General features: G+C 51.0%; 1 long non-coding RNA gene and 2 other non-coding genes across 3 annotated transcripts in view; all 3 read right to left on the bottom strand.

Annotated features, from left to right (window-relative positions):
• The window catches only part of LOC137207368 (uncharacterized), a 47,596-nt gene that overhangs the window by 15,297 nt on the left and 7,522 nt on the right, over positions 1–24,777 (bottom strand). The window contains exon 2 of the long non-coding RNA XR_010935057.1: positions 6,254–6,551. This is a non-coding gene — a long non-coding RNA (uncharacterized lncRNA). The remainder of the gene's footprint in view (positions 1–6,253; positions 6,552–24,777) is intronic.
• On the bottom strand, positions 3,046–3,118 carry TRNAD-GUC (transfer RNA aspartic acid (anticodon GUC)). Its single transcript has one exon. It is a non-coding gene; the product is annotated as a tRNA-Asp (tRNA).
• On the bottom strand, positions 21,872–21,975 carry LOC137208280 (U6 spliceosomal RNA). Its single transcript, XR_010935592.1, has one exon. It is a non-coding gene; the product is annotated as a U6 spliceosomal RNA (small nuclear RNA).

The following is a 24,777-nucleotide window of genomic DNA, read 5'->3' on the forward strand; positions in this document are numbered from 1 at the left end:
TTTTTTTTTTTTTTTTTGCGGTACGCGGGCCTCTCACTGTTGTGGCCTCTCCCGTTGTGGAGCACAGGCTCCGGATGCGCAGGCTCAGTGGCCATGGCCCACGGGCCCAGCTGCTCCGCAGCACATGGGATCTTCCCAGACCGGGGCACGAACCTGTGTCCCCCACATCGGCAGGTGGACTCTCAACCACTGCGCCACCAGGGAAGCCCAGTGTGGGTGATTCTTAAACCCACATCTGGAGGGCTTTCTGTCTGAGGCCGCCTGCCCCACCCTCACCCAGATCAGCTTCTTAGCAAGGCCCTGGGACATAGTTGGGGTCCTGACCCCTCTCCCCACAGGTGTGTGACCACCTCATCCACCAGGACTGACCTCACTGGGTGGACAGCAGCTGACCCTGCCTCTGGGCAGTGTGGCTCACTGTTCTAGGGGTCATACCTGTCTAGCTGTTCCGCATGGTCCACACTGTTACAGCTTTATCATCGATCCCGGTACCTCACGGTCTCAGCCCCCACTTCTCATAACTGCCTTGACTATCTCTGGCCCATTGCTCAAAACAAGCTGAAGTTTCTTGTTAGTTCTAATACAGGCAGACCTCATTTTATTGCACTTCACAGAAATCAGTGTTTTTTACAAATTGAAGCAACCCTGCATCAAGTCTGTGGTGCCATTTTTCAACAGCATTTTCTAACTTCAGGTCTCTGTGTCACATTCTAGTAATTCTCTTAAAAATAATGAAAATGTTTGAAATATTGCGTTTGTGATGGTGCTATGTGATCAGTGATCTTTGATGCCACTATTGTAATTGTTTTGGGCACCATGAACTGTACCCATGTAAGACCATGAACTGAATGGATAAATGTGTGTGTTCTGACTGCTCTACCAACCAGCCGTTCCCCCCATCTGTCTCCCTCTCCTCAGGCCTCCCTGTTCCCTAAGACACAGCAAGATTGAAATTAGGCCAATTAATAACCCTACAGGGGCCTCTAAGTGTTCAAGTGAAAGGAAGAGTTGCATGTCTCTCGCTTTAAATCAAAAGCTGAAGATGATTAAATTTAGTGAGGAAGGCATGTCAAAAGTCAAGGTAGGCCAAAAGCCAGGCCTCTTGCACCAAACAGCCAAGCTGTGAATGCAAAGGAAAAGTTCTTGAAAGAAATTAAAAGTGCCACTCCAGTGAACACATGAATGATAAAGTGAAACAGCCTTATTGCTGATATGGAGAAAGTTTTAGTCTAGCTTGAAGATCTAACTAGCCACAACATTCCCTTAAACCAAAGTCTAATTCAGAACAAGGGTAACTCTCTTCAATTCTGTGAAGGCTGAGAGAGACAAGGAAGCTGCAGAAGAAAAGCCTGAAGCTGGCAGAGGTTGGTTCGTGAGGCTGAAGGAAAGAAGCCATCTCCATAAAATAAAAGTTCAAGGTGAAGCAGCAAATGCTGATGTAGAAGCTGCAGCAAGTTATCCAGAAGATCTAGCTGAGATCATTAATGAAGGTGGCTGCACCAAACAACGTATTCAATGTAGACGAGACAGCCTTCTATCAGAACAAGAGGCCATCTAGGACTTTCACAGCTAGAGAGGAGAAGTCAGTGCCTGGCTTCAAAGCATCAAAGGACAAGCTGACTCTCTTGTTAGGGGCTAATGCAGCTGGTGACTTTAAGTTGAAGCCAATGCTTATTTACCATTCTGAAAATCCTAGAGTCCTTAAGAATTATGTTAAATCTACTCTCCTATGCTCAATAAATGGAACCACAAAACCTGGATGACACATCTGTTTACAACATGGCTTACTGAATATTATAAGCCCACTGTTGACACCTACTGCTCAGAAAAAAAAAGATTCAAAATATCACTACTCATTGACAATGCACCTGGTCACCCAAGAGGTCTGGTGGAGGTGTACAATGAGATTAATGCTATTTCCCTGTCTGCTAGCACAGCATCCATTCTGTAGCCCATGGATCAAAGAGTAATTTTTTATTTTGAAGCCTTATTATTTAAGAAATGCATATCATAAGGCTATAGCTGCCATAGATAGTGATTCCTCTGATGGATCTGGGCAATGTCAACTGAAAATCTTCTGAAAAGGATTCACCATCCTAGATGCCATTATGAACTTTTATGATTCATGGGAAGAGGTCAAATTATCAACATTAACAGGAGTTTGGAAGAAGTTGACTCAAACCTTCATGGATGACTTTGAGGGGTTCAAGACTTCCGTGGAGGAAGTAATTGCAGATGTAGTAGAAATAGCAAGAGAACTAGAATTAGAAGTGGAGCCTAAAGATGTAACTGAGTTGCTTCAATCTCATGACAAAACTTTTAATGAATGAGGAGTTGCCTCTCACGGATGAGCAATAAAGTGGTTTCTTGAGATGGAATCAACTTCAGTGAAGGTGCTGTGAAGACTGTTGAAATGGCAACAAAGAATTTTAAATATTACATGAACTTAGTTGATAAAGCAGCAGCAGGGTTTGAGAGGATTGACTCCAATTTTGAAAGAAGTTCTACTATGGGTACAATGCTATCAAACAGCATTGCATGCTACAGAGAAAACATTCATGAAAGGAAGAGTCAATCAATGTGGCGAACTTCATTATCTTATTTTAAGAAATTGTCACAGCCACCTCAACCTTCAGTAACCACCACCCTGATCAGTTAGCAGATATCAACATCAAGGCAGGACTCTCTACCAGGAAAAAGACTACAACTCACTAAGGCTCAGATGATGATTAGCATTTTTAAATTAAGGTATGTATGTAACATTACTCTTTTAGACATAATGCTATTGCACACTTAATAGACAACACTACAGTGTAAAGGTAACTTTTATATGCTCTGGGAAACCAAAAAATCATGTGATTTGCTTTATTGGGATGTTCTGGAACCAAAACCCATGGCATCTCCGAGTCGTGCCTGTAGTTTATGTGCAAATAGTGGACAGTATCATTTCTCTTCTTCCTACCTGAGGCTCTTTGCCTTTTTGGTTTTTTGGGGGTTTGGGTTTTTTTTTTTTTCGGCCACACCACATGGCTTGCAGGATTTTAGTTCCCTGACCAGGGATCGAACCTGGGCCCTCAGCAGTGACAGCACAGAATCCTAACCACTGGACCACCAAGGAATTCCCTCTTTCTTGTCTTCTTGTGCTAGCTTCCAGGTTGAGGCCCACCATCTCTTACGACGTCTTGTCTTTTTTCTAACCTAGAAGTTGTCCCTTTAAAAAATCGCACCACAGTGAGCTAGTCTACTGCAAAAACCCTTTGGCTGAAACCATGTAAAAATGCTGGGGAAAAAAATAAATTTTGTTTCTGAACTCACAAAAAATATATAATGCAGTGCAAGAAGAGAAGCTGAAAGCCAGAACAGTGCACCGCAGGCTGCAGGAAGAGGCACCTTGTCCTGATGACATGGGGACTCCCAACAAAGACCTTTCCATAAAACTAGAACCCTTTCAGGGCCAAAACATTAGACAACAAAATCAATGAAACCCAATTTGGTTCTTTGAAAATATCAGTAAAAGGGATAAACTAGCTACAATGATCAGACAAAAAGGAGACAGAACACAAATTACAACATCAAGAAGGAAAAAGGGGACATCACTACAGATCCTATAGACATTGAAAGGACAATAAGAGAATATTGTGGACATTATTCTAATAGACTTGACATCCTAGTTGAAGTGAAAAAGAATTCCATGAAATATACACATTACTAAAAGTGACTCACAAAGAAAGAGAAAACCCAAACAGCCCCATCACAATTAAAGAAATTGAATTCATAATTTAAAATCTCACAAAGAAAACTTCAGACCGAGATGGCCTGATTGGTAAGTTCTATCAACATTTAATGAAGAAATGATGGCATTCTATACAAACTTTCAGAAAATAGAGGAGGAGGAAGCGCACACTACTGATCAGAATATAAAAAGGTATGGGACTTCCCTGGTGGCTCAGTGGATAAGACTCCGTGCTCCCAATGCAGGGGGGCCAGGTTCAATCCCTGGTCAGGGAGCTAGATCCCACATGCATGCTGCAACTAAGAGTTCGCATACCACAACTAAGGAGCCCACGTCCCACAACTAAGGAACTAGCGCAACCAAAGAAAGAAAGACTATAAAAAGGTACAATCACATGAAAAACAGTTTGGCATTTTGAAAACATTAAACATGTACTACCATATGACCCAGCCATTCCTCTCCTAGGTATGAAAACACAGAGACCTTTTTTTTTTTTTTTTTTTGCGGTACACGGGCCTCTCACTGTTGTGGCCTCTCCCGTTGCGGAGCACAGGCTCCGGACGCGCAGGCTCAGCGGCCATGGCTCACGGGCCCAGCCGCTCTGCAGCATATGGGATCTTCCCGGACCGGGGCACGAACCCGTGTCCCCTGCATCGGCAGGCGGACTCTCAACCACTGCGCCACCAGGGAAGCCCCAAACACAGAGACCTTTAAGCACTGTTCTTAGCCGACCTATTCATAATAACCAAAGAGCTGGGACCAGCCCAGGGGTCCATCAGTAGGCGAGTGGATGAACCCATTGTGTTGTAAACATGCATGTAAACATGCAAATATTTGCATGTAAACATGCAAATAATTCTTAGCAATAAACAGATCAAATTATTGCTACACATTTGAACCTCAAAAACATGCTGAGCTAACAAATCCAGGAACAAAAGAATATACACCATATGATTCCATTTATATAGGACTCTAGGGAGGAAAAAAGTCCCAGTCAATCCCTCCCCAACTCCGCCCCGGCTAACCATTGACCTGTTCTCTGTCCCTGGGAAGTGGAACAAGGGAATATCTGCGGGGGCTGGAAATGTTCCATATCTTAATTGTGTGGTAGGTACCTCAGTGTACACATTTGTCAAAAACCATCACGCTGTACACTTAAAATAGGTGCATTTTGTTTCATGTAAAGTACGACTGACTCTCTGCATAAAGCCCTGATTTGTAGTATTTTTTAATTTCCATGATCTAGACACTCCCACCACATCACTCAGCCCAGAGCTGGGAAGGGGTGTGCATGGTCAGTCTTGTGCAGCAGTACAAGCCAGCTCTGGCACAATACCACTTGTCCCTCAGTCAAGTTGGTCTTGAAAAGAAAACAAAGAAACCCTGAAATATCATTACGGCAGGCTAAAATAAATAAGACTTTCAATATCAAGTGTTGATGAAGACACAGAGCAGTGGAAATGCTGGTAAAAGCATAGATTGGCGATATCTATTAAAAGTAGACACTTGGGCTTCCCTGGTGGCACAGTGGTTGAGAGTCCGCCCGCCGATGCAGGGGACATGGGTTCGTGCCCCGGTCCGGGAAGATCCCACATGCCGCGGAGCGGCTGGGCCCGTGAGCCATGGCCGCTGAGCCTGCGCATCCGGAGCCTGTGCTCCGCAACGGGAGAGGCCACAACAGTGAGAGGCCCACGTACAGAAAAAAAAAAAAAAAAAAGTTGACGCTGTACATACCCAGGACCCAGCTGCGCCATGCCTGGGGCGTCCACAACAGAAGTGTGCACTACAGGTCACAGCAGCACTGTTCACTAAAGACCAAACACCCATCAGGAGTGAAGAGGTGGACGGGGGTCGTGCACTCACACAACGGGACACTTTACTGCACTCGGATACACGCCTCGTGACTTCACTTACAGTACGACGCTCACAGGCAAGCGGTGCTAAGTGCAGGGTTGTGGTCACGTTGGGGGACACCGACCTTCAGCCTCTGAACATTTTCTGAGCTCACATTTTGTGGACTTCTGTATGTGTTCCAATCCACAATTAAAACGTTTTTGACAGAAAAATCTGTTTTCATCGTTGAGTGTCAGACCCTTTACACCGAATTTATTATATGAGCCCAGAGCTGGGTGTTTGTCTTTTCATAGACATGCGTAAGAAGGTGCTGTGCCCACTTGGCTCCGGGTGGGGTTCCTGCGCATCTTGTCTTGTGCTGTGACTGACACACTTTCCCTTTGCTGGTTGCCCATCGTGGAAGGGCTTTCTGTTCCCTGAGTTTGTAAACCTGCTGGATGAGACTCAAAAGCTTCAGACAGCCCTCCCTCCCGCCCAGGGCAGTTTGGTTCTTTTCTAAAGTCAACGCTTGAACGCTGAGGGACCAGAGCAAGTTCACAAAGCCTCCCAAGATAGAGCTGGCGGCGCCCGGTTGGCCCACGTCTACCTGCAAGGACACCTTGCTCTGGGGCTGAAAGTCAGGAAAGCGGTGACGTGAAGCCGGCAGAACCAGATGACTCCTCTTACCTGCCTTTCCTCCTGCACGGGGTCCACGGTTCCATTTGTCCTGGGAGGGTCATCTGCGTCGCTGCCCCCGCTGGCGCTGGCTCGGTAGGGCTGCACCTGGGGCGAGGGCCTCAGCGCCAGCCAGCAGCTGCGCTCCCCGCGGGCACACATTTGCATCTCAATAACCGGGGCTGAAGCTGAAGGAGCCAGCTGTCAGAGCCTCGGGAGAAACGCGCCTTGTTCCTTTAAGGGGTGGGCTCAAGGCTCTTCATCAAGTGGCCTCCATCTCCCCGCTGGTCTTCACACTCACACAATTCTTCTAGACGAAAAAAATATGAAGCACCATTAGCGAGCGAGTTATCAGGGGCCAACTGTGTCCCCATCAATGCCCCTCAGTCCATTGTGGCCGTCGTGCAGCTGCAGGGCTGGCGCCGAGCAAGCCGCCGGCTGGGCTGTCCCTCCATCCCGTCTGACCATCCCCACTGGGCACTGAGGCCATCAAGCCCTTTCACTGTCGTGTCCAGTGGAAGTGGATGGCACGTTCAGAGCTCAGGCACTGTCCTGGGGGGACCAGGCCCAGCCAACGCCCCCCAGACGATGGCTCAGCCCCAGTGGATCCCATCCTCCCCTCACCCGCCGGCTGTTTTTGTCGACCCAGTGCCATGAGCCCACCCCCTTGCTGACCAATGCCCCTGGCTGCCCACTGACCCAGGGTCTCGGCACACAGGTCTGCCCCAGAGGCCTTCCCTGGCCCACCCCAACACGTCCCTCACTAGGAGTCTCGGAACAGGTGTCCCTGGGCCTAGTGTTCCATACTCCTCAGTCCCCACACAAGGGCATCACCTCCACCGGTGAGGGCCTGCAGGTCAGCGGTGGTGGGTTGAATAGTGTCCCCCAGAGTTCACATCCACCCAGAACCGCAGAACATGACCTTAGAAATAGGGTATTTACAGATGTGATCAGTTAAGAGGAGGTGATGCTAGGTTAGGCTGGGACTAAACCAATGTCCAGCGTCCTCACACCAGGAAGAGACACAGACACAGGGAGGCCATGTGACCGCAGAGGCAGAGACAGTGATGCGGCCACAACCCAGGGATGCCAGAGCCCCCAGAAGCAGGACGAGGCAGGAAGGATCTTCCCCTGGAGCCTCGGACTTCTGGCCTCAGACCGGGAGATGGGACATTCCTTTCTTCCTAAACCCCCCAGGTTATGCCCCTGTGCTGCAAGGACCCCCAGAGACCCACACACTGGAGGAGGAGACAGCGCCTCTGGACTCAGGAGAGCCTCGCATGCCCAGATCTGGCCGTGCAGAGCATGGGGCCCAGGGTAGCCCCCACAGCCACCCTCCTCGATGACCTGGGGGCAGGTGGGCAACCACCTCCCCGGGCAGCAGCCCCACCCAAAAGGGTCCGGGATGCAGGGCAGTGAGATGGACGGTTCTGCTCTGGGGACTGGCTCCACCCCATCAGCTCATGCAGGGCCCCCCACGCATCTGTGCCCTTGACCCCACCTGCCCCTCTGAGCCCTTCGCACCCAGCCAGGAGCCACTGGGACCCCTCGCCCCTGCCCAGGGGGCACACTGCCCTGGATACAGGCAAATTTTGGTATGAGTTCCTAGGGGAGCGGGACACTGGGCATTCACGGGCGACACCTAGGGAGGACAGGGGCCAAATTCCTCCCTAGATGGTGAGGCAGGTGCCCAGGTGGCCATGCCGGGAGGTACCAGCAGGTCCGCAGCCCAGGGCGGGGCTCTTTGAGCTCCTCCTGCCCAACACAGAGGGGAGGCGCTGTGGGTGGCACCCACTTTCCATCACTAGCAGCTCTAGGCAGGAATACACTGGGAACTGACATAACAGGCACCATGGAACCACAGGCCCCTTGCTGGGAAGAAGAACCATAAGGACAGGCCAGGGGGAAACAGACCAAGAGGCTCCCTTCTGCTCTGAAGGGGAAGAGCCCCACCTGGGAGGGGACCCACCCCAACGCTCTGCCCTTCCCTAAGGGTGCCAACCTTGTCTGTCAACCTCCCCTGGGGTGCTGGATGGGCCAACCCCATGAGGAGCCGAGGACACGGGTCACCTGGTCCCTCATCTGTGACCCTCAGGGCCAGCTTGGGGGTTCAGAGGGAATCAGGTGCGGCCACAGGGCCTGAACAGTCTAGGCATCAACATCAACACTCCAGGTTTCCACAGGGACCGGGAGAACCAGACAGAAACAGGGCAGGTGGACCGACCGCAGGTTCTTGCCAAACATCTAAGAGACATTTGGGGTTTGGAATCACAGATCAGGGCTGTGGGCGGCATCCTATTCCATAGACTTTTCTGGGGAGGAGAGACTCGCACCCTAAGAGAGAAAGAGGGGCCAGCAGAGTCAGCAAGGCCTACCTCAGATGCTGGTGGAGCCCCCGCACACACGTGTGCACACAGGCAGGACCACATATGTACACGTGCAGGCACACTGGCACAGGGGTGCATCTTAAGTACACAGTTGTGTATATGACATTTCATACTAATATCACAGTTACGTAAATTGTGTGACTAGCTAGATATTTTGGAAATAGGAGTGACCACCAGACCTGACCCTCCACCCTGTGGGCCACAGCAGAGGCGGCCACGCTGGGCCTGCCTGGACTGACCTCCAAGCAGGTGGAAATAAGCTCCTGGCAAGCGCAGAACACACGGGTTCAGATGCCTCTTCCAAAGGAAGGTCCAGCATCCCGGGGGTGGGGGCACCTCGGCTGTCTGGCGCCCACACGTGCGGTCTCGCTTGCCTGTCCCCACCCCCTCCCCGAGGACACCCAGCAGTACGGCTGCTCTGAGGAGCCAAGATGACACCAGGAGGACACCATCTGGCTGCAGGACCCCCGGCCCCCTGCCCAGAGCTGTGGCGGGTCCTGCCGGAGCCCCCAGCCCAGTCTGGGGCTGCACTGACTGACCCACCCAGGGCAGCTGTGGCAGCAATGAGCCAGGGTACGAGCCCCCAGTGCACACAGCCAACCAGCTCCTTCCACGTTTGCTGGTGTCACAGGGTCTTGGCTGGTGGGACACAGTTATCAAGGGGGTTCCCTTCTATCATCCCTGAGTGCTGGGGCAGGAATGGCTGCAAAGCCCAGGGGGGGCTTCCAGGTGGAGGAAGCTAGAGGCCCTGACGTGGCTCTGCCCGCTGACCCCACCGAGACTCAGCACCTAATTACTCCTGCTCCCGTCCCAGGGCTGGCAGAGGATGCCCTGGAGGGGCTACCAGCCAGGCCATGCTCTAAGGGTCAGGGGGACAGCTGCCCGGAGAGGAGGGGACGACACCTGAGACCACAGGCACCTCCTCTGCCTCAAAAAGGAAGACGCCAGGATCCCTGGACGCAGAGGCATCTGTCTTCCCCGGGTCAGGTTAGCAGGGAGATGGCAGAGCCAGGAAAACCCGGCACGCAGACGCCTCTTCACAGGATGAGAGGGGCAATGCCCAACCCGAGGCTGGGGGGACAGCTGGCCCGCCACTGTTGGGGCTCAGGCACCACAGCTGCACAGGCAGCCGAACCCCACTCAGACCCAGGAAGCAGAGTGCACACTGCCCGGAACTCCTATCTGTGCCGCGCAGCTGGCAAGGGCCAGAGGCAGCTCACAGCGGGAGGGGGGGGTTGGGGCTGGCATCGTCCACCCTTGGTCAGGGTGCCCACAGGTCCCTAAACAAGGTGGGGCGCTGAGCCCAGGTCCCTGCAAGCAGCACAGGGTACAGCGGCCCATCCCTTCCCGGACGGGCGCCCAGGGCCAGTGCTGAGCCATCCTTACCAGCCTACAAGGTGGGAACCCACGTGCACCTCACAGCTCAGGGACAGAAGCTGAGGGGCTTTGTGGAAAGACTTGCCCACCCTGATGATCCCGCAGCCCCAGCCTCTGAGCTGAAACCGGCGAGTCTCTCGCAGCCTTCTCAGGACCAGTGGGTCCAAGCTGGGGCCAGGAAAGGAAGGCACCCTTGCACCGACAGGAGCGGGGCACACCCCACACCTGGGGCCACACCAGAGAGCAGCCCACAGGGCCGGGCAGCAGGGGAGGCCACTGCCAGGGCCCCATCATCCTGCCTTACCGGGATAGGCCCCAAATCCAATGACAGTGTCCTTACAGGAGACAGAAGAGGACAGACACAGACTGAGAAGAAGTCACGTGAAGATGGAGATGGGAGCCCCCAGAAGCTGGAAGAGGCTGGAAGGATCCTCCCATGGAGCCTCTGTCTTGGTCTGACTTCTGGCCTCCAGACTGTGAGAGGATGAGGGTCTGCTGTTTTCACCACCCAGGTTGTGGTGATTTGATCTGGCAGCCCCAGGACACTAGCACACCTACCATCCCGCTCTAGTGTGGATGTGATGGGGGCAGCCTCCTCCCCAGGCTTCTTCCGACTTCTCTGGTCAGCCCTGGGGGCACACCCTTGGCCCCGGCTTCAATGGACACACCCAAGTCAGAAGCAGAAACGCCCCTCCTTTGATAACTTAGATGAAATGGACCAATTCCCCCCAAATCACAAACAACCAAACTCACCCAAAATGTAATAGATACTGAATAGTACTATAATTGTCAAAGACGTTGAATTTGCAGTTAAAACTATGGAAGAGAAATGTCCAGGCCCAGGTGGTTTTACTGGTGAATTCTACCAAACATTTAAAGAAAAAGTAACACCAATTCTACCCGATCCCTTCCAGAAAGTAGAAAAGGAGGGAACACTTCCGAGGTCAGCATTACCCAAATCAAAGCCCAAAGAAAGGACAAACAAGAAAACCACAGACCAACATCACTCATGAAATAGAAAATGAGCCAGCAACCAAGTGGGCTCAGCTTCAAAATTTGAAAATCAAAAGACCAAATAAGAAACACCATATAATCATATCAACAGATGAAGAAAAAACATTAGACAAAATTCAATATCTATTCATGATAAACAACAACCACCACCTCTCAGCCAATCAGAACAAGAACTTCCTGAACCTGACAAAGGGTATCTACACACCCACAGCCGCCCCTCTCCCCCATGCCCCTCCTCAGTGGAGAAAACCATACAGCGGTCTGGCTGAGAACCGACCCCTCTGTTCTGAGGAGCTGGGCAAGAGCGGGGAGGGGGCAGACAGTCCAGAAAAGGCAGGACGCCACCACTGTCAGATGGGAGAAGCTGGCAGACAAGCTCCATGTCTCAGCCAGAGCATCACACAAAGGCCACCTCCCCCAGGGCAGGGGCCCCGGCCCAGGAGACACCCCTGTGTCCCAGGGTCTAGTGCTGAACCATGGTCAGGCCCAGGGTGGGCCTGCAGACGCCCCCGCCCCCTGGGGTCCTCAGAGGCTGGGTCTGAAAGGGCTGCACCCCTGGTGTGGTCGCCCTCAGGTCCAGGCTCAGCCCAGGTGTGCCCTCCCAGCGGCTCTCAGGTGGGGGACCCTGAAGGGGCGTCAACACATCAGCAGGACCCCTAGGGACTGTCATAGGCGACAGCTGGAGGTGAGAGGCTGGAGCTAGGCCTCGAACTTGCAGGTTCACAGCTCACAGCGTCTAGGCCAAGCGGCCTCCCCACGCATCATTCCAACATGTCAATAACTTCATGGGGATTTTCGTCCTCCTGAGGTGAGAGCTTGACAAGGCCTGTGTATCGGCCGCAGGGCATCCCCCAGAGCCAGGCCCTCCAAGAAGGGCCTTGACTGGCCTGTGGCTTCGGACCCTGGCCTCACTCGGACTGACGTCCAGTGCCCGCGGGCAGCGCTCAAGGACAGAGCTGGGCCGAGGGACGCCGGCCTCCCAGCTCACAGCCCAACGTAGTGTAAACATTTGGTAAAATCGCAGTGAAGCGGCCTGGGCGTTCCTCCAGGGAGGTTTTTAAACCACTAACCTAATCTATTTCTTACAGGTCTTAGCTTCTGACAGTGACAAAAGGCAAAGGGAAAAATAACAAATAACGAAAAGCACACAGATGTGAGTCTCCTGGTCTTCCTCACACAGGAGAGAAGGAACCCGCCTCCTTCCTGGCTGTTTCCCAACCAAATGTGATTCAAACATCACCTCTCCTGATGACGCCGTTCCTGACAGATGTGGCAGCGGGGACCCTTGTCTCCAGGTCTCTGTCCTGTGGAGACGCCTCCAAACAGGAAAGCGGCAAATCCCCTGACGGTCCCGCGGTCAGGATTCGGCCCCTGCAGGTGACCCGGCCTGCTCGGAGTCTGCACCTGGCGCCAGCCTGACCCCACACAAATGACCGAGGAGACCCCAGACACATCCAGGCCCCCTACCCGGGCACATCAAACTGACGAGGACCCCCGCACGTCACGTCCAACACCTGACCCTCACCCTGCTTCCCTGCCCCCTGCCCCCTACCCCAGCCCCACACCTTCCCCCCACAGCCCCCCTCCCTGCCATTGCCTCCACCCCACCCAAAGCACGCTCCCCACCACAGCTCCACCTGCCCAGCCTGAGCCCCTCCCCCATCCACTCACAAGCCCCCACCTCCCCATGGCCCCACATACGCTGTCATCCCCGGGGGACCAGCCCGACAGCGGGTCAGCGCAGCGCAAATCAACCCGGACCCCGTCCCTTGAACGTACCCACCAGCTCACTCGATTTCTCTTCCCTCATCTCTGAACGGACGCTGGAGACCTCGTGCACAATCAGCAGGAAAGCAAGCCCACCACCTGCGGACAATCATACTCAGGCCTCCGCCTCCGAACCGCTCACCTTTCTGCTCAGGGCGCACGCAGGTGGGGAGGGGGCGCAGGGTGGGGGTCCCAGCGGAGAGAGGACGAGCCCCACTGACCACAGCCCAGGCCCAAGCAGGGCCCAGACCCTACTGTGACCAGGGCCCTGAATGCGGGTGGGGCCTGCCACAGGACTTGAAAAAGGTGCTGGGACTCCTGTGATTACCCTCGCCAAGGGCTTCATGCCACCCACCTGAGCCTCGTTGAGACGCCCACACACAAAGACTGCAGCCTCCACCTGTACTGCCCTAGTGGGGCTAGCTGGGCGGGGCCTCACACCCACGGACCTGAGAGATGATGGTAAACAAGTGTGGCTCAAGCCGTGGAATTGTGGAAATCTGTTACACAGCCACAGAAATCTAATTCAGTCACAAAGGAAGCATCAGCGAGTTCCATGAAGTAGAAATGTTATAGAATTGATCATGATGCAATAAGACCACAAGTTGTTAACAGTGTCAAAAAGCAGACAGAAAAAGACTTTCATGTGGAAAAATTTTTTTAAACTATTAACTCTTGGATGAGTGGGGAAATACAACCGAAAGTATAGAATTTCTAAAAAAAATAATGACATGAAAACACTACACATCAGAATCTATGAAATACATTTAAAGCACTAATCATAGAGCAATTCACAATATTAAACATTTTTATTTAAAAAGATGAAAACAAGTTAAATTCCCAACTCAAACAAAGCTTAGAAAAAGAACTAAGTAAATCAATAGAGAGCATAAGAGAGGAAATAATAAAACTGAGAAGAGGCATTACAGGGTAAAGAACAGAAAAAACACAATTATGATTAGTAAACCAAAATCCTAATTTTTAAATTAACAGAATAGGTCATCCATTAGTTAACTTAATTGAGAAAATAGAAGAAAACCAAAAAAAATAATAATAATAATAAGAGGAGGACTTCCTTGGTGGCACAGTGGTTAAGAATCCACCTTCCAGGGCTTCCCTGGTGGCGCAGTGGTTGAGAGTCCACCTGCCAATGCAGGGGACACAGGTTCGTGCCCTGGTCCGGGAAGATCCCACATGCCGCAGAGCGGCTGGGCCCGTGAGCCATGGCCGCTGAGCCTGCGCGTCCGGAGCCTGTGCGCCACAACGGGAGAGGCCGCAACAGTGAGAGGCCCGTGTACCGCAAAAAAAAAAAAAAAAAGAATCCACCTGCCAATGCAGGGGACACAGGTTCGAGCCCTGGTCCGGGAAGATCCCACCTGCCGTGGAGCAACTAAGCCTGTGTGCCACAACTACTGAGCCTGCACTCTAAAGCCCGCGAGCCACAACTACTGAACCCACATGCCACAACTACTGAAGCCCACGCACCTAGAGCTCATGCTCCATAGCAAGAGAAGCCACTGCAATGAAAAGCCCACACACCGCAATGAAGAGTAGCCCCCGCTCACCGCAACTAGAGAAAGCCTGCACAAAGCAATGAAGACCCAACGCAGACAAAAATAAAAATAAAAATTAATTAATTAATTAATTTTTAAAAAACTGGCCCTGTTAGAGATGGAAAACTTAGACCCATTTCCATGGAAGAAATAAAGTTACCAGGAAACACTCAGCCCCCTGTCCCCACAAAAAGGCAATAGGCACAGGTAATTTCATAGATAAATTCTACCAAATCTTTAAGGACCAGATGGTCTTTTTTTTTTTTATTTGGAGTACAGTTGCTTTACAATGTTGTGTTAGTTTCTGCTGTACAGCAAAGTGAATCAGCTATACATATACATATATCCCCTCTTTTTTGGATTTCCTTCCTATTTAGGTCACCACAGAGCAAGGGACCAGATGGTTTTAAAGCTTTACAAATTATCCCACAGCATTGAAGATGAGGGGGAAACTTTTATATTCTTTTTCTAAAGCAAGAAGAACATTGGTAACCTAACTATAATAAAGACAGTATGAAAGAAGACATTTACAAGCCAATATCACTTATGAATATTGATGCAAAAGCACCAACTAAAACATTGCCCATCAGAATACAACCCCATACAAGGAAAATAAGACACCACAGCCAAGGGGGATTTATCCCAAGACTCCAAAGTTGCTTCACTATCAGACATTCCAGACATAAAATTCACTGTATTGACAGATTTCAGGTGAAAAATCATGATTCTCTCCAAAGGTGCAAAAAAAGCCCTGACAAAATTTAATGCCCATTGCTGATAAAAATATAAACAGTAAGGAAAATAGATATTGATAGATAGATACTTTCTTCACAAAACAAAATATATATACCATTTCCTAAACCCATCACCCCCCTGAACAAGAGATGCTACTGTCAGCACTGTACAGAGGCATTAGTCATTGTTATCAGACAAGAAAAATCAGTGAGGATCATAAGAACTGGAAAAGAAATGAAACTTTCTCTATTTGCAGAGGCTATGATCGTCTACCTGGAAAACCTTAGAGCAATGCTGTGCAATTAAACTTTTTGTGATGATGGAATGTTCCACATCCTCCATGTCCAAAACAGGACCCACCAGCCACATGCAGCTATTGAGCTTCGAAATAGGGCTCCTGTGACTGAGGAACCGAGTGTTTGGTTTCATTTCATTTTATTTTATGTGCATACATACATTTATTTATTTATTTATTTATCTTGGTTGCGTTGGGTCTTCGTTGCTGTTCGCGGGCTTCCTCTAGTTGCAGCGAGCGGGGGTTACTCTTCACTGTGGTGCATGGACTTCTCACTGCAGTGGTTTCTCTTGTTGTGGAGCATGGGCTCTAGGCGCGTGGGCTTCAGTAGTTGTGGCATGTGGGCTCAGTAGTTGTGGCTCGCGGGCTCTAGAGCACAGGCTCAGTAGTTGTGGCGCACGGCCTTAGTTGCTCCACAGCATGTGGGATCTTCCCGGACCAGGGCTCAAACCTGTGTCCCCTGCATTGGCAGGTGGGTTCTTAACCACTGTGCCACCAGGGAAGTCCCTGCACATATATTTTTATCAGCAATGGGCATTAAATTTTGTCAGGGCTTTTTTTGCACCTATGGAGAGAATCATGTGATTTTTCTCCTGAAATCTGTCTATATAGTGAATTTTATGTATAGAATTTCTGATAGTGAAGCAACTTCGGAGTCTTGGGATAAATCCCCCTTGGTTGTGGTGCTTTATTTTCCTTATATAGGGTTGTATTCTGATGGCCAATGTTTTGGTTAGTGCTTTTGCATCAGTATTCAACGGCTACAAGTGACTATCACATTGGACAGCAGGTCTGGCCATAGAGAATCAATGGGGAAAATTGACTCAAACAATAAGCGAGTTCACAAAGGCATGAAATTATCACACAGAAATCCAGAGCTTCATGTCCACACAAAATAACTCCCATCAACATCAGACACCAAGAAGATGAAACACTTTGGAATTAACCTAACAAGTGTGCAAAAGTCATTATTGGTACAATTAAAGAAATGTGAGTACAAATTGCAGATTAGAGCACACCTAGTATTGTATCCAGGTTAACATCCCGATTTTGACTTATGCTTCAGTCATAGGAGAATGAACGCCCATGTTTAGGAAACACACCCCTGGAATATTTAGGGTTGAGGGGGCCATTATGCAACTTAATCTCTGAAGACAAACATAGGAAACATTGACTTTTGGGTGATCTGGGAGAAAGGAATGCAGGATTCACTGACCTATTTTTGCAACTTTTCTCTAAATGTGAGATCATTTCACAATAAAAAGTTAAAGAACGGAATTATAAATGCCACGCTCTATGACCTGGCACTTCCTTGCAGGAACTTGGGTCACACTTGTGCCTGTGAGAACAGCTTCTACGAAGAGCTTCTCTGTTATGTCCAATACTTTCTACTACATTCTAACATCACTAAATTATGTGCGTCCTAACACGGCGGCTCCTTACATCCACCAAAGAAGGGCCGGGCAGATGGAGACAACCCCACACACACAGACCACAGAAGGTGCAGACGGGTGTGTGTGTGGAGGGCTGTGGAGGGCTCTGTGCACACAGAATGTCCCCAGGACACCGAGAAACGCGGGGTGCCATCTCTCGGGGAGGAACTCGGAGCACTGGGGTGGGGAAAAAATTCATGTTTCAGTACATATCCCTAAAAATTAAATATTTTAAAACTTAAATAATTTTGATACTGTCAAATACAAGATGGTACAGCCGGAACCCTGCTATGGGCTGAATTGTGTCCCCAAAAATAGATGTTGACATCCTGACCCACAACATCTCAGAATGGGACCTTGTCTGGAAACAGGGTCTTTGCAGATGTAGTTAGTTAAGATGAGGTCTTACTGGAGCAGGGCGGCCCTAATCCGCTAAGACTGGTGGCCTTCTAGGAGGAGGAGGCAAGACACAGCCATATGAAGACGGAGACGGATGGGGGATACGTCCAAAGGCCAGGACGCCAAGGGTTGCAGGCAGCACTAGAAGCTGGAAGAGGCAGGAGAAGCCTCCCCTGGAGCCTCAGAGGGAGCGGCCTGATCTGACTTCTGGCCTCCAGACAGTTAGGGGACGCACTTCTGTGGTTTGAAGCCCCAGCCTGTGTGTTAGGCAGCCCTGGGAAAAGTAACACAGACCCTGAAAGCAAACAGGCCTGAGCCCAAGGTGCAAACATCAGCCCATCAGCCAGCCTGCAAGCTCCGGCCCAGGAGCAAGGACACCCCCTCCCTGGTCGGTCCCTGTCACAGGATGTAGACTTGGCCCCACTGCTGTAGCCAGAAACCACCTCCGGTTTGTCAAGTCCAAACGTGGGCTCTTTCAAATGCTAATTGGGATGCATAGGGGGCTCCCCAAAGGAAAAGAAATAATGGGCAAAGCAGGGCCCTAAAGGAGCTGTGAGGGGAGAGAAGGGACGGGAGGCAGACAAGAAGCAAGGACACGCAGACAGGGAGTCTGCACACACTGTGCCACGTCTGTGCGCTGCCCGAGGGGTGGGGTCCAGACCAGAGAGCGGCGGGGACGGCGACAAAGAGCCCAGCAGAAAGTCTAGTGACGGCAGTGTCCAGCACAGGTAGGAACTCAGCCGCACCGACGTTTGCAGGGCGACCCCAGGTGACCAGCCCTGCTAAGCAGAGTTGTGTCCACCAAGAGAGGACTTTGTCAGCCCCGGGTGTCACTGGGGTCGTCCACTCACCGGAGGAGCCAGGCAGGGCCCCGCTTCACACGCAGATGCAGGAGCAGGTGCCGCAGCCAACATGCCTCACCCTGGTTCCACACATTAGTGTCTTAGCTGTGCCGACATGCTCACACACATACACACATGTGCACACGCACACCCCAGCTTTGAGGAGCCCTTCTGCCTCCTTATTCACTTACTCCCAGACCAGCTTTGCCCTTTCTAGATGGGTCAGAACAAGGCAGGCATCCTTACCAGGGACAGGAGCCACAGAGCAGGCGTCCACAGCCGCAGGGCTGTGAGTGGTTACGCCGGAGGACCGAGAACAGAGACAAGTGCTCTGACCAGCAGGACTAGGGTTCCGCTGTTGAGGTAGCGAGTCACTCACACACACAGGCAGAAATTCGAGGGAGGCTGTGGAGTTGGGTGGAATCGGGAGGCATATGGGTGTGAACTCAGTTTCAATCCAAGTGGCTACAGACCAAAGTGCACAAACGTGTGTGTGCACGTTCACGTGTTCCTTAGCTCCGTCCAAGAGCATCTAGAGTACTTTCCAAATCCTACCTCTCACTGAAGGCACCAGGCTCTGCAGAGTGGCCACGTCCAGGGCTGGGCGGGGACAGAAGAGCCTGAACACCTTCAGTCCAGAGTAAGGATAGACCCACAAAGAGGGGCTCCCACCGGCCAAGGCCCAGACTCTGGGGCAGGAGCATGAAATAGGACATTGAATGAATGAATGAATGAATGGAGAGTCCAACAAGGAGCAAGACCTTTGGAGTTCTAAGGTTACGGCGGGGGAAAGAGGCATGGCGGACACGGTGCTGATGGACCATCACAGTGAACACTGCCAGAAACAAGCCACATGGAAATCACGCCCTCCCAATCCTGCTTAGGTGAACACGCGTGAACCCCCTGTCCTGAAGCAACATTAGACACACCCAAACTGAGGTCCCCACGAGGCCATAGTCCCCGCTCTTCAAAAGCTTAAGGTCACCAAGTCCAGACAGAGGGGACGGAGATGTTCGCATGCTGGCCTGTCCTCCAGGCCCACCATGCATCATGACTGACACAGGGTCCACCCAGGTGGGCTTGGGGCGTGCTGACTTGTCAAAGCGCCTTCCCTTCCCAAAAGACCCTACAGCACAGATTAGCTTTTATGTTGAATTTGCTTTGGCTTTTCCCTAAGAACTTGGTGACCCTCCCTCAGCACAGAGACCTCCCAGAATCCAGGGGGCAGGACCCAGAGGGAAGACCTCAAGGATATTTTGCTCCAGGCAAGACCTCTGCTCTCAGAGGGCGGGCGCGGGAGGTCTGCCTTCGGAGCAAGTTCCTCCCTCCCAGGGGTGCAGGCAGAGCCACAGCTCTGGGCCAGGGCCAGTGTCAGCTCTGGGCCAGGGCCAGGGTCAGCTCTCAGAGAGAAGACCCTTCCTTTCTTCCCAGCCATCTGACCTACCCCAAATGGGCACCCCTCACAGTGTTTTCTAGGAAGCCATTTCTCCATCCTCTGGTCCCCTGCGGCATCGAATGGGACCCCTGAGGCACTGTCACCCTCACTATGGCCAGGGCGGCGGCGCGGCGGGGGGGTGGGGGGGACAAGGAACCTGGTGTGTTTTCCGGGCCGGTTGCAATGAAAGCAGACCTCCCCTAAACCCGACAGCCCGCTCGGCCCCTCTGCCTGTGGGGACTCACCCCGCGGCCCAGGCTGGGGCTCCAGGCAGCAGCGCCAGCTGGTGGAGCCACAGCTCCTCCTCCAGAGTGTGCCCCCCAGGCCCATCCTGCCTGCTCCCCACAGCTGCCTGGGGCAAGCTCGCTGCTTCTCTTCTCTGTGTGTATTTTCTCTGGAGCCCGACCCATGGGCTTTTCTGCATTCTCTTTGAGATAAAAATCAAAAACAAATCTTTAAAGACCATCTCCAAAAACCACAGAATGGCTGGAATTAAATAAAAATAAAGCTTGTGGTTTTCCTTTCAGGAACTTCCTGCTTATCTGAAATGCACAGAGTCAGCAGCACCTCGGAGCCCGGATGGAGGTTCCCGGGGTCTCAGCCTTGGGATGGGGGTCATCCCAGCAGGTGACTGGCCACCCTGTCCCGGTGTGCATCACAGGAGGGGGACAGTGGCCAGACCTGCTGGCCTAATGCCAATGTACACGTGTGTGCAGTCCACGTGGGGGCTGACGAGTGTCCCCAAATATCCACATCCACCCTGATCTGTGCCCAGACTGTTCTGTGTTCTTATGAGACGGTCGGACATGTGTGGGCACAGAAGAATAGCTCGGGAAGACAAAGTTTATTAGACTCAGGGGTCCTAGAGATGAGGCCACACATGCAGGGCCATGGGGAAACACCCGAGCGGAAGCAGGAGTCAGGGGGAGGCCTAGGAGAGCCTTTATCAGTTCCGGGGGCGCTGGGGTTGTCCCCAGCTGTCTGGTCCCTCTTCCTGGGTGATTAAGGGCAAGGGGGAATGTTGGCACCGTGTGTGAGAGGTGGATAAAGAGGTGGTGTGGGGTCTGGAAGCAAAAGGTTTCTTAAGATGTCAAGACATCACAAGGTACAGAAAATTGTAAAACATGATGAATACAACCTGAATATCAGGTTATGACATTATTTGGAAACGGGGTCCTTGCAGACGTAATAAAGTGAAGGATCTTTAAGATGAGATCATCCTGGATCAGGGCGGCCCTCAATCCAACGACTGGAGTCCTGACAGAGGAGAAACCACGCAAAGATGGAGGTAGAGGCTGGAGTGACATGGCCACAGCCCAGGGACACCTGGTGCCCCAGAGGCTGGACCCTCCCGCTTCCAGCCCCCGAGAGCCTCCACAGGCAGCGCAGCCCTGAGACACCTGAATCTCTGATTCAGGCTCCAGACTGCAAGAGAACCAGTGTTGTCTCGGGCCCCCAGTTGGTGGTGATTTGTTGTTCCCTGAATCCGCGGTCCCAGAAACATTCCAAGGGATTTCGGCATCATCTTGAAACAGCCTTGAGAAACCAATAAAACTGTCCATTAAACTTTCCTTTCAGCTGCCATGAGAGCACCTTTGGGACGACATTAAAATTTGGGGGCAGGAGGACGGAAAGGATGCTTTTTGGTGGGTGCTGTTAGTCTGCCAAAACTGGCACCACAGAAGGATAATCGGGAGGTTTTCACCTGGAAAGCCTGTCGTTTATGACCAGGTCCTTCTGACCGCGTTCCGGACCACAGGTTCCTCCCAGGCGCCAGGTAACACATACTGGGATCCGCCCACGTCTGAATACAGCACAAAAATCTCCCTTGTTGCAAGTGGAGAGCTTTCCCACACGATTAATTTAAGATGCCGAGACACATGGGGGCGAGGCATCTGAAACCTGCTCAAGATCTCTGCTGAATTCCACGTGGAATTTATGCGTATCTACGGATTGCCAGGAATAGATCTATCATACTAACGACTGCAGTCCTTAACAGCACTCACACACATCTAGTGGCAAGTAACAGAACTGCAGGAACAAAGGGGAAAAGGAGAATCTGGCAGCTTTAGAAGCAGTCTTGTGCTCATCACAAAATTCCCACCTGTTCTTGTCTCTCCCTACCCTGAAGATCACTCTCTTAGAATGTATATTCCACGCAGCCTTATCAGCCAGGAAGACTTTGTCATACTTTCTGATCCACGTTAGTACTGTGAAATAAAAATGAGTTTTATTTTTAGAAAATTTTCCAAATGCAAACCATAACATAAAATTTAATGCGATTTTTCTTTCAGGCCATATTGTCTCAAAATCCTGACAGAGCCTCCTAGAGGTGGGGGCCGGGTACCCATCTGAAAATCACTCTTCTGGGAAAACTGACTTAATGATCATGAAAAGATATGGACTGCTTCACACACTTGCGTGTCATCCTTGCACAGGGGCCGTGCTAATCTCTGTATCGTTCCAGTTTTAGTGCACGTGGTGCTGAAGCCAACACCATGTGGAATTTAAACCAACACTCGCATGAATAACGCCGATGTCCGCGCCCCCTGTAAACAACAACCGCCTTAGGGGGCTTCCCCAATGTGTTTCATCAGCTCCTCCAGACCAATCTAAGTCTTAGTTTTTGTGCAGAATAATCTTTCTTCCTTGTATTGATGCGGGAAGAAATAATAGTTGTTTTCACAATTCACCATCCATACACGGTAACAGAAGACAGTCGCCTATCAGAACACAGCTTTGCTAAAAGTGGCTGGTTGGGAGGCAAACTCCTAATTGTACTTGGATGGGACAGTGGGTTAACTTTGCCAAGAAGGAGAGTTTGGAAGAGAAAAGAAGATACAGACAAGGAATCAGATTAATTTCTTTTGTGCAGCAAAATATTCTATCAGCTTATGGCTATAAAGTTCTAACAACTAACAAGCTTTACTGAAGAGAAGAAAGAAACCACACACTGGCCAACATGGAGCCCAAGGCCCAAAGCTGTCTTCGACTTGAAGAGATTGGAGCAAAAGCAAAGTCACTCGTGAAACAAAAGCAGAGAGGCTCGAAGGGAGCTGCACACATCAGTATTTTCAACGAATAAACATCCGCAGGCACCTGTTTGCTGGGAACCAAGAAAGAAGAGCAAAGACTTTAGAAAAAAGCAGGGAGTGAGGCGCGGGCCATGGGGACTAAAAGTCATCTAATTTTATCTGGCTTCTTTCCAACGGCAAAATCTAATCCATCATTTTCTCTGGGTGAAAGCTCTTAATGAGAATTTAGAAAGTGCAACTGAAATTCAGAATTCTCTGGGGATTCTGCTGGGAAGATATCTAACAGCCACACAAAACTCACCGCAGCCAAACCTGTCAAGAGAACAGACCACGTGGGAAGCCGTGGGGCTGTACCATGGCTCCCGGACCTCCGTGCCCCTCGCCACCACAGGAAACATCCTCCTCCTGCTGGGGAGGAGGGGTTGGCTCCTCTAAGACCCCAGCTTACAGCTCTCAGCTCGTGAAACCCTATGGGAAGGGCCGGATGGAGAGAGGCGGCCTCTCAGCACCACACACTTGCACCCTTGACACCATCCCCTGTCCTCACTCGGACAGATGGGGAAGGAGTCTCGCTGGTCTCCCTCGTGCAACCATCACACCTGTCTAGTTCCGGACTTTTCCATCACCCAAAATGAAACCCCACACCCATTAGCAGTCACTCCCCACCCCCTCCCCCAGCCCCTGGCACCCGCTGATCTGTTTTCTGTCTCTCGATTTACCTGTCCTGGATGTTTCACACACAAGTGAACTCATGTCATGTATGTGGCCCTTTCTGTCTGGGCTCTTTCACTTAGAATAATGGTTTCAAGGTTCATCCACATTGTAGTGTGTCAGCACTTCATTCCTTTTTACAGCGGGATGATGCCCCCTTGTACGGATGACCACGTCTGTTTATCCATCGTTCGTCAATGGACACGGGCTCTTTCCACCTTACGGCTGCAGTGACTGTGCAGGAATGACCGTGGGCAGGCAGGTATGTGCTCAGGTGCCTCTTTTCAATTCTCGGGTGTGCACCCAGGAGTGGAGTTGCTGGGTCACCTGGTAACTCTGTGCTTAACCTTCTGAGGAACCTCCAGACTGTTTCCCACCAGCCATGCACGAGGGTTCCAATTTCTCCACATCTACGCCAGCACTTGTCATTTTGCATTTTTATTATAACCACCAGAGAGGGGGCAAATGGTATCTCGTGGTGGTTCTGATTTGCATTTTGCCAAGTATCTTTTCAGGTGCTTGGTGGCCATCTACCTATCTTCTCTGGGGAAGTGCATTTGAATAGTCTTTCTCCTGTTTCCACTCGCCTTTCTGTAGCCCTGTATGTAGGAGGCTTGGGCGTGCAGGGTCCCAGTGCTCACGTGAGGCTCGCAGGGTCGTCCAGCACGCCCTCCAGTACACAGGCTGTGACCTTTGGTCAATGTTTGGAAACAGGGGGAGGGGTGATCTCAGCCTTTTAATGATCTCCTGGGTGTTCCCTTGTTAAGGATCTTTGATCAAAGGACATTATCATCCAGTATATTTTATATTTTATTTTCTCCTGGGAAGAAATGGACCCCAGTAATCCCAGAGCATAAGGAATGACCCAGAGGTCAGGTTGACACCTCAAGCCGAGTAATGTAAGACAGCAGCCAGGGCTTCCACACCATTGAAACCTGAGCCCACTGCCACCTCCAATCCCGGAGAGGGTTTGAAGAACCAAAATTCAACTGAAAAAGCCAGAAAACACGTAGTGATACCAGATGTCACCATTAAGCTTATAATAGTGACAAATAATTTTTCTACCACTTCCAAGTTGTGCCACCACGTCCATTCCCTGCACCACGAGCTCAGTATCTCCTTAATTTTCCGCCTTTGATAAACAGGCAATTCGGATTTGTTTCCACAAAAGCAGGGCCCACGCAAAATTCTCAACAGATGTACTCCAAGCACACACGATGCTAGAGAGCCGTGTTAAAGCATTTTGCATCTTAACTCTCTTACGTTCTGGAGTGTCTCGCCCTGAAAAACCAGCATGATTTAAGGGAGCTCCCCAAAATTCAGAAAATATGTTCTTCTGTATCTACGTGAAAATACGGGTATGACCTCTCACACTTGCAACCTGAACATTAGGTTTCCAATGATAAACATTCTAAATCATCTCAGCAAACCTCCGCCCAGCACATCTGCACCTGGTTAGGGTGTGGCTTCCAGAAGGAGGGGCAGACGTCCTGCACGCAGGTTGCTCCCAGCTCCTCCTGAGGGCAGAGGTCACCAGAGCTGGCTGAGGCCCA

The sequence above is a fragment of the Pseudorca crassidens genome, chromosome 15, assembly GCF_039906515.1.
Source record: "Pseudorca crassidens isolate mPseCra1 chromosome 15, mPseCra1.hap1, whole genome shotgun sequence".
Lineage (NCBI taxonomy): Eukaryota > Metazoa > Chordata > Mammalia > Artiodactyla > Delphinidae > Pseudorca > Pseudorca crassidens.